Consider the following 10,923-nt stretch of genomic DNA (forward strand, 5'->3'; position numbering starts at 1 on the left):
TCTAAATAAGATAGCTAAAGGAACTATACAATTCTATCTCATCAGCCAACACGATATGTGATGGATTTGGCTCATACTTCCGCAACATAGACACATGAAACACATCATGTATCGCAAACAAACTCTGCGTCATGCCCAAACGATAAACCAAAATACCAATTTTCTCAACACTCACATATAGACCGACAAAAAGAGTTAATTTCCCTTTATAAACAAATCAATAGTATTACGGAACGATGATACCTTCAAGAACAACATAACAACCAATTTGAAATTCTAAAGGCCTATGCCACTTATTAGCATAGATTTGCTTAATGATCTTGGACCGTGCTCATCCCCTTTTTAGTTACTACAACTCACAACGCTTCTAAGGAAGATTAAAAACTTTCTTAATCATCAACTCTAGTTCAAGTAACCTTCAAGTGGGACGAATGACTCTTGTTAACTTAGGATTGATTGACCCATTTCTATAAATGAATCTAATCCTTGAAAAGAAAACAGAACCATAAAATCCACTGTTGTTTTGTTCTAAGATATTATCCAATAACATATGGAAACCAAATGGGTAACTAAACAGATCCCAATAATCCATTCACCAATTTATACTTTCGCCCATTGGACATTCTTGATTCTACCAAAATTTCAATAATACGGTCACGAAACTTCAAATTTTGGTTCATCCAATTTGTAAAATGACAAGATGATGCGATCATGGATGGATCGCATGTGGCTGAGGAAGCTAAGGACCCATTGGAAATGCCACGTAGACCAATTACGAGAGGTCAAGGCAAGAAATTCAAGGAAGCACTTCAATCATTGATGATAAATTCACAAGAGGGCGTTGGAATACTTGATATCCAATTTGGAGGATGTTATAATCTTATTGAGGTCAAAGGAGATCAAGAAAGTGAAGAAATTGAATACCAAGTTCGAAGCTGCAGCGCACCCGCGCCTTTATCTCTACCCGCCCGCGCCCTGTTTTGCAAAGAAGACGCGCGCCTGCGCGTACGAGTGTTGGTTTGACGAGGAATATGCGAACATCCGGCGCGCCCACACTGCATTTGAAGCAGCTAGTTGGAACATGCGTGACTAATGCTCGCCCGCGATACGTGCCCGCGCGCCCGCGCGATCAACTTTTACACACACCAAAGGTGTTTGTGTGTGTGTTCGGGAATTTCAATATTTTGTGATTCTTTTCCTATTTTTGAGTCTTTTTTTCCTATTAGGAAACTTTTAGGAGATATTATTATATCTTTATATATATATTGCGATATCTTTTATTATTTTGTAGATGTATTATAAATACAACAATCATTCATTATTGAATACAATTAAGAATTCAGATTTTGATTATTCAATACATAAAATTCTCTCTAGAATTTTTATTGAAGCTTTGTGCTTTGTTCAAAATCAAAATTATCAAAGTTCATACTTTGTGGCGTTTGTCGATTGATTATCCTGGTGGGTTGTCAGAAACAAGTTTTTCTGAATGTCCCGTTGTGATTAGTTGTTTATCTCGTGAATTTCTGTTTCTAGTTTCAATGTAAGCTAGAGGTGGATTTTCCAAAATTTGTTACTTGTATCAATATCGGGAAAATTCTTTGATTTCTTTTTGTTATTGGATTGAGGGTGCGATTCAATATAATCATGTTTGCCTTCCATACGATGAGAATTCATATCAGTTGGTATCAAATCCAAGGTTTTGAATCAAGTAAGTATCATATCTTTTCGTGTTCTTCGTTCTTCATATTTCGTTCTTCATCTAAGTCTACTATGTTTCAAATTTCCAATTCATTTCTGTATCAATCTTGTCGCCCAAGTTGTCGTGTCTTGTGATACAAGTTATCTTAAAAATAAAAAAAGGATGAAAATTCGGTCAAAAAAAAATTAGAAAGACCGAAAATCTTGAAAAAAAATATAGAAGAAACAAGATAACTTGTGGTCAATTATTTTGCTCTTGTTCATCTTTGGGTGCAAGTCAAAAATTCACGTCCATAAATTTCTTCTTCTTGTTTTTGTCAATCTTCGAGAGTCAATCTTCAAGTGTTTACAAGTTGTGAACTTGAGAGTTTGATTCACTTCTACACAAAGCAAAAAAGCCTTCTACACAAATTTTGAGTAAAAAGAAAAAGAGTAGTCGAGTGAATTCCTTTGGAGTGACTTGTGAGATTTTGGGTGAGGAATTTTATTACTAACGTTTTCTTGCAGGTACAATGAGTTCTTCTAGCCAAAATTTTTCTCAAGGTCAAATTGATGAATTGACCAAGATGATGATGGCAGCTTTGAGGCCAATACATGAGAAGTTGGATAAGCTTGAAGTTAGAGGGGGTGGTAGTAAAAGTAAAAATATAATATTTGAAGAAGAGGATGATGGTGGTGAGGATGAAGAGAGTTTGGGTGAAAATTGGGGTAGAAATAGGAAGGCTCATGAGGGTGAAAGAAATAGAAGGGGAGCGGTGAGAGGAAGATACATTGAAGGGGGTCGAGAGGATGAGAATATTAATGGTATTAAGATGAAGATTCCTTCATTCCTAGGGAAATCTGATACGGAGGCTTATTTGGAGTGGGAGATGAGAGTGGAGTCGGTGTTTGATTGCCACAACTACAGTGACTAAAAAAAAATAAAATTGGCGGTTGTTGAGTTTGTGGATTATAGTCTGATTTGATGGGATCAATTTGTTATTTCAAGGAGAAGGTATTGAGAGCGTCCTATTGAGACATGGGAAGAGATGAAGCAAATTTTGCGGAAGATATTTGTGCCGAATTACTACTATCGTGACATGTTTAGGCGGCTACAAAATTTTAAGCAAGGTTCGAAGAGTGTTGAGGATTACTTCAAGGAGTTGGAAGTCACCATGATTCGATCTAACATTGAGGAGGATCGTGAAGCAACTATGGCTCGTTTCTTATGTGGTTTGAATAGAGAAATTCAAGACCAGGAGGAGCTTAGACGTTGCATGGATCTTGAGGAGATGGTGCAAATTTCCATGAAAGTGGAGCAACAACTCAAAAGAAGGGACATGGGTCAAAATTCTATTGTTGGAGTTTTTTCTACTCCTTGGCGTCCAAACGTTGGCAAACGAGAGGATGTCAAGCCGGTGTTCAAACCAAAACTCAAAACCAAGCAAGAAACACCAAAGCAAGAAGTGCAAGGTAAATCTGAAACTCCTAATAATCGTTCTAGAGATATCAAATGATTTAGATGTCATGGTGTTGGTCATATTTCTAGTCAGTGTCCTAATAAAAAAATTTTGATTGTGAATGCTTGTGGTGAGTTTGAGTCGGAGAGTGAGGAGGAAAATTATGATGATATGCCTGCGTTGGAGGATCCCGATGATGAGGGATATGATGAGGTGGTTGGAGAATTGTTGGTGACTATGAGATTTTTGAATGTGCAACAAAAAGAGGAGGAAGAAAATCAAAGAGAAAATTTATTTCATACTAGATGATTTGTGAAAAATAAAGTGTTTATTGTCATTATTGATGGGGGGAGTTATAATAGGAAGGATAAGAAAGTTGTTCTTCACATTTTCCAGCCTCCTTCAGCTTTTTTTCTTGTGTTTTTAATGTTTAAGGCAAGTATAAAGTTTTATCTTGACCACCAAGCAAAAATATATTGTTTTATGAATTGTTCTTGTTGTTATTTCAATTTTTTCCTAAATTTCAAGCTAGGGTTTTGGGTTTTATTCGAAATTCAATAGGTTTTCTTGATTTAATTTGAAAATGTCATGTATATTTGGCGTTGGAATGAGTTATGTTTTGTATTTGAGTTGATACTTGGATGAGCTATGCATTAATTTCGAAAAAGTGGACTTTTATGCATCATTGAAGTGTTTTTATATTAAAATCAGTAGGGACATGCTGAGATTTCGAAATTTAAATGTGTTTATGGTGTTGAAATGAGCCTTGATTTGTGTGTTGAATGATTCTTGTAAGGCTTGTCCAATCCAAAATTTTCAGCTTGTGTCTCGTTGGGTTTTTGGCTCATATTTTAATTTTGATGCATTGGTGATTAGAGGCTGCCCTAGCTATGAGTTTTGAGCTTGTTTTTGGTATGTTATATTGGTGTTTTATTGATGGTTGGAGTTGGTTTAGGGGCTGGTCATTTGAAGAGTTTCAAAAGCTATGTTTTGTTTGTTGGCCGTTAGTATCATTGGGTTAGTTCGGGTCTTGGATGGGATGGTCGAACCATGGGCTGTTCCGGGGGCTAGGGCTGGTCCTAGGGAGGGTCCAAGGTGTGCGTGTAGGGGCTGGTCAAGGGTCGGTTGAGGTTAAGGGGTGCAAATGGGTGATTTGCTCTTGGATGTGATGTGCAGAAGTTTGGTGCCCATGTGCATGGTCAGTGGCTCCTCAGTTCAGGTGGATGGTTCTGGACGCTTTGGCTGGCTGTGGGCTGGTCCTAGTTCGAGCTTAGGATGTGAGGGTTGTGTCGGTTCAAGTTGAATTTGTTTCGGATAGGGATGTCAAGTTAAGGGAAATTTAGCATCGAGTAGTCGGTGAAGAATTTTACGGGTTTAAGGGGGGCTGTAATAGTGCTGAGGATTAAGGGCTGGTCTAGTGAACTTTTGAGGTTAAGGACTGGATATTGGGTTAGTACATGGAGTGTAGGAGATGTCGGTTCAAGCGGGAGTCCATTCGATTAAGGATGGGTTAGTCTAAGGGTCGTACGGGCCGATCGCCCGTAACGAGCCTAAGGAGGGATAAGTCTAAGTGACAAGGGAAGTTCATATGCTAGGGGGCAGCCACTTAATCATCATTTTTCCTTAATTTAAAGCAATGTTTTCATCCTCTAAAGTTGTGTATTCGAGTGTGTTGCTTCAATCATTTGAGTTGAGTAAAGTTTTATACAAGTTGAGTACAAGATCTTTGCATTTTCAAGTCCACAAGACCTTTGCATTTTCAAGTCAAGTAAAAGTTTGAATTTGAGGCAAGAAAATATTTTTGAATGAGAAGAGTTGATTGTGACAACAAATATGTAATGTTGGTTAGGGGGATGCCTCGGCTCATTTGCCAAATCAGACTTGTAGTGTGGGGTCGGAAAACATATCGGCTCCTCCACCAAATCAGACCTGTAGTGTGGGGTCGGGAGACATCCCGGCTCCCCTACCAAATCAGACGTGTAGTGTGGGGTCGGGAGGCATCTCGGCTCTCATTCCAAATCAGATGAGCAATGTGGAGCCGAGAAAAACTTGATTTCTTTGCCAGCATAGTACTGTATCCATTGATCGATCAAAACAGAAGGTCACAATCGAGGATCTAAATTCACAGAGAAAAGTTAAAGTTAAATTTTATGAAAGTTCATGTTTAAAGGCATGAGGAAAGTTAAAGTCCATGTGTGAGTAAAGTTAAACTTGGAAGCATGAGTTTGAGTTAAAGTTAAGTGAGTTCATTGCATGTGATTTCATTAAAGTTCTAAGCCTCATCTACATTTAATTTCAAGAATTTTTCCGGGGAAAATTTTCAAATTATTTTGAGTAAAAATATTTTAAAGTGTTGTGTATGTATTATGTATCCTTCGTTACTCCATGATTTATACTTGTTGAGCCTTTAGGCTCTGATATGAATTCTTAATGTATGGAAGACAAACTAGACTATATTAAAATCGTACCCTCAATTCAATAACAAAAGAAATCAAGAAATTTTCTCAATCTTGAAACAAGTAAAAGTTTTGGATTATTCACCTCTAGCTTACTTGAAACTAGCAACAAATAATCACAAAGAAGACAACTGATCACAACGGGACATTCAGAAAACCTGTTTCTGACAACCCACGAGGATAATCAATCGAAAAATTCCACAAAGTTGAAGAACTTTTAAAAGTTTTATTTTTGGGTAAGCAAAAGCTTAATAAAAATTCTAGAGAGAATTTTAATTGATCAATATCAAAATCTGAATTCTATATCAATAATGAATGTTTCTGTTGTATTTATAATACAACAATAAATTAATAAAAGATATCAAATAATTCAAAATATATCTAAAGATATCAAAGATATCTCCTAAAAGTTTTCTTGATCAATATCAAAATCTGAATTCTATAACAATAATGAATGTTTTGTTGTATTTATAATACAACTACAAAATAATAAAATATATCACAAAATAATTCAAAATATATCTAAAGATATCAAAGATATCTCCTAAAAGTTTCTTAGTATAATTAAAAGACTCAAAATAGGAAAAATAATGCCAAAATATCAAAAAATCTCGCACACACACAAAATGCCAAACTGTGTGAAAGAGAGTGCAGGAGCGGGCGCGCATGGCTCTCGGAAATCCTATCTTCAAAAGTCCTCAGACGGCACGAGCGCGCGATGTATATGGCGCGAGCGCGCATGGATGTCTGCCTAAAAACTTCATAATTCACTCGGATGCGCGGGCGCGCGGGCTTCTCGGGCCCATGTCACTTATTTTTGTGTTTGCTATTTTCTCCACTTTCTTGACTTCTTTGGACTTTAATAATATTGTAACATTCCCCAAAGTGATCTTCAAGCATTCCAATGCCTTCTTGATAATTCATCACCAACAATTGAAGTGCATTTTTGAATCTCTTAGCCCGACCTCTCGTAATTGGTCCTCTTGGCATCTCCAACGGATCCTTAGTCATGTGGCCAACATGCAAGCTATCCATGATCGCATCATCCTCCCTTTCTTGAAAAGGATTTGTCCTCAAATCTTGACCATCACCTACATCAAACGGAGACAAGTCAGAAACATTAAAAGTTGTACTCACATTGTACTCACCTGGAAAGTCTAATTTGTAGGCATTGTCATTGATCCGCTCCAAGACTTGGAAAGATTCATCGCCTCTAGGTAACAACTTAGAATTCCGCTTCTCCGAAAAACGTTTCTTCCTCAAATGCAACCATATCCAATCACCGGGTTCGAACACGACCTTCTTTTTATTTGTTTACTTGCTTTGTATATTGCAAGTTCTTTTTCTCGATGTTCGTTTTCACTTTCTCATGAAAATTTCTCACAAACTCAGCCTTTTTCTTTTCATCCATATTAACCCTTTCACTCATAGGCAAAGACATTAAATCCAACGGGGTTAAAGGATTAAAATCATACATAATTTCAAATGGTGAAAAATTTGTAGTAGAATGCACACTACGATTATATGAAAACTCAACAAATGACAAACATTTCTCCCAACTCATCAAATTCTTTTTAATTATAGTACGCAATAAAGTTCCTAACGTCTTATTAACAACCTCAGTTTAACCATCCGTTGACATGTAGTCAAAAACAGTAGTTTAGTACCAAGTTTGCACCATAATGTTTTCCAAAAGTAGCTCAAGAAACGAACATCCCTATCAGACACAATGCTCCTGGACATGCCATGCAGTCTAACAATTTCATTAATGAACAAGTCTGCAACATGAGATGCATCATCAGATTTATGACACGCAATTAAATGAGCTATTTTTTAAAATCTATCAACCACCACAAACACTGAATTCCCTTCCCTTCTTAGACCTTGGTAGTCCTAAAATAAAATCCATAGAAATATCTACCCACGGTTCACAAGGAACAGGAAGTGGAGTATACAATCCATGTGGTTGTGTTTTAGACTTAGATATCCTACAAGTCACACACCTCTCACAAATACTTTCAACATCATGTTTCATATGTGGCCAATAAAAATGTTCATGCAAAGTGTCATAAGTTTTAGCCACACCAAAATATCTCATCAAACCACCCCCATGTGATTCCCTAACAAGTAACTCACGAATGGACGATTTAGACACACACAACTTATCTTTCTTAAACAAATATCCATCATGCATGAAAAATTTATCCTTCGGACCATGCAAACATGAAGCATAAACCTCACCAAAATCAAGATCATTGGCATACAACTCCTTCACATACTCAAATCCCAAAAATTTAGAATCTAGAGTAGATAGAAGCACATACCTTCGTGATAGAGTATCCGCTACCATGTTTTCCTTCCCTTGCTTGTACTTAATAATGTAGGGAAAAGTCTCTACAAATGCCACCCATTTGGCATGTCTCTTGTTCAGCTTTTGTTGTTCTTTGAGATGCTTTAAAGATTCGTGATCCGTATGAATCACAAATTATTTTGGCCTCAAATAATCCTGCCACGTTTCAAGCACACGAATCAAGACAGAATTCCTTGTCGTAGGTAGGATAATTCAACGCTGCTCCACTTAACTTGAAACGACCCTAACTACATTTATAATTAAACTAAATAAAATACGGATTTTTCAAAATTTCGGCATGACCTATCTATTTAAATCACAAACCGCCTGTCACAGACAACAAATTTTAAAGAAAAGCAAACAACACTAAATAAACTAGAACGAGAAAGGAACGTGAACCGGAGAAGAGATTCGACATTTCGAACAACAAAAAATCAAGCAATTATATATTTACATGCCCACAAATAATCCTATAAATTTTTACAATAACATTTATCCAATCAACAAAATAAAAGACTTTAAAGTGTTAAAATAATCTTTTGCGGAAGACTGGCATGGTCAGAGGGATGTATCGTGCCTGCATCGCAGTCCACTCGATAGTCTTGCCCCTCGGTCTCAATGAAATATTCCTCACCTGAAAACAATGAGTGTAGTGAGTTTAAAAGACTCAGCAAGAAAATGGGAGGATAACGAGTACTACGTAAATACAAGCACACACAAATTAAAAATAGCTGATATCGAAAGTACTATCATGCCCTTAACTTTAAAATGAGAGGTTTCTGAAATTAATGAGAATACGACGTAACATATGCATGGCTAAGTCGAATGTAATCAAAGTAAATGTATGAAAATGGTTTTGAACATAAATATAAGAATAATGAACTTAGATCCTTGAATTGTGACTGTGTGATTTCGATCATGATCATAGCTGCAGTACACTATACCGCAGGGAAGTCAGGATAACACCCAACTCATCTTGCCCATACTTGGTAAGGGAAGCCAGGATTTCTCCCAACTCATCCAAACCCATACTTGGTAAGGGAAGCCAAGATTTCTTCCAACTCGTCCAAACCCATAAATTTGGTAAGGGAAGTCAGAACGTCTCCTAGCTTGTCCAAGCCCATATTTTCTATAGTCACAATCATCTCATTTTGTTCCTAAAAATATTTTCCTTTCATACTTGAATATGGACTTAGCATGCATATGTAAATATGACGTAAATGTAAATATTACTCAATAATCATGCATATGACTCACACATGGATGATCGGGATGGTGATTTAGGAACTAGACCAATGGATGAAAGATTTAACCCATAAATTGCACTTACAACAAATTTGAGCGGTTTACCCGAAAAATTTATATCTTCCTCGTTTCTAATCCAAAAAGGATTCCGCTTGAAACCACGACTCCACAACACTTGGAACTAGGTAGGGAAATCATTCTCAGAATTTATTTCCTGAGAAACCATTTTATAAAATTTCCATTTCCGGGCAGCAAGCTTAAAAGCCTAGAAATTCTGCACATTTACCTTCAAAATCTAGAACTCAATCGAGAGTTAACCGAAATGATTTCCGCTTTCACCGACATACTCTTAACACCCTGACCTAACTCCGAACCCGAGCCCTTAACCAAAACCCAAGTTAAACCCCTGAATAAGATTCAGTTTCTGGACAGCCTTGAGACACAAGATATTCTGCACATGATCTTCCCTCTAGTACCCTCTTCTAGGCCTTCAACCCGTCTCCTACAAATTCCAGCCAACAAGCTAGCGTTAAGACCACTCCATGGACCTACTCGAACCTCAAAACAGCTTCTGAAACCAGGTCCTAGCTCGATCCCAACAGTAAAATCCACCTCCCAAACTCGATCCCATTTGCAACTGATTGGGCAGCCCCCTTCTATCCCAGTCGACCCTACAAGCCACTACAAGCCAACCTAGGAACCACCACGTGAACTACACATCACCCATGGTGGCTCCTCAATTACCATCCAAATCAACACAATCAAACCCCAAGTGCTCAAACCACACAAGTATATAAAGTTGGAAAATTAGAATCAAGCCATGAGCCAACAAAATCAGGAAAATTCGAATGCAATGCTCAAGGGAGATTTCTGGAAAAATATCGAACACCCCATATCAAAGAATGATCTGAAAAAGTCAACGATTCGAACCAACATGCTAACAGGAACTCAAGAAGAAAATTCGAATGTAAACCCAGGCATACTTTCTGGAAAATCTCAAATGCACTAGGCATTTATGACAACACAAAACCAATGCCAAACATTAATCTATCTATTTAATCAACATGACCGATTCAAAGTAGCAACAAAATTCTGAAATTTTCGAATGTAAGGAATAACAGGGCAAGTATATGTATATGTATATATATATTTTGAAAATGGTGTGTGTGCAACAATCAAGCTAACTAATCTACAAGGGAAGACAAGGAAGCCATATCCTTGCCTAATCTATCAAAGAATGGGCAGCAAGAGCTCGAGTGAGCTGGGCCGAGCAGGGGAGGGGCCGGAATGAGCTTGAACGAAGGATGAACAGCTGGTGCTCGCCGTGTTGCAGCTATGCCGGAGAAGATGGGCTGTTGCGGCGAAGGCTTGAAGGAGAAACGGAGATGGCGTTTGCTTCTTGAAGAACAGGGGAAAAGATCGGCTTCTTGTTTGAGTGAGCGTGAGTGGTGTGAGTTTGAGTGTGTGTTGGAGTGTGTGTTGGGGTTGTAAGGTGTTGGAGGCTAGGGTTTACTTTGAGTTCAAGTGTAAAAGTGCTACTAAAAGTTTAAAAGTGCTATATATTAAAAAAAATGTCAAACCAATAAAGAAATTAGAACTACAATTAAAAGTCGCACTGAATAAAAATGCAAGCTTAGAATCCTAATTTAAAATATTAAATTTGATTTTACTAGCCCGGAAATTAAAATACTAATTTTTGCAAAAGTAAAAAAAAAATTAATTCTAATGCGCG

The 10,923-nt window shown here is 37.4% G+C and overlaps 1 long non-coding RNA gene across 1 annotated transcript; it reads right to left on the minus strand.

Moving 5' to 3' along the window:
- Positions 1-6,039: 6,039 nt before the first annotated feature.
- Positions 6,040-10,699, minus strand: LOC140864312 (uncharacterized). Its single transcript, XR_012144201.1, has 3 exons — positions 10,414-10,699; positions 8,524-8,580; positions 6,040-8,102 (listed from the first exon to the last, which is right to left on the minus strand). It is a non-coding gene; the product is annotated as an uncharacterized lncRNA (long non-coding RNA).
- Between the last annotated feature and the right edge of the window lie 224 nt (positions 10,700-10,923).

Source organism: Henckelia pumila, chromosome 4 (genome assembly GCF_033568475.1).
Source record: "Henckelia pumila isolate YLH828 chromosome 4, ASM3356847v2, whole genome shotgun sequence".
In the NCBI taxonomy this organism is placed as follows: domain Eukaryota; kingdom Viridiplantae; phylum Streptophyta; class Magnoliopsida; order Lamiales; family Gesneriaceae; genus Henckelia; species Henckelia pumila.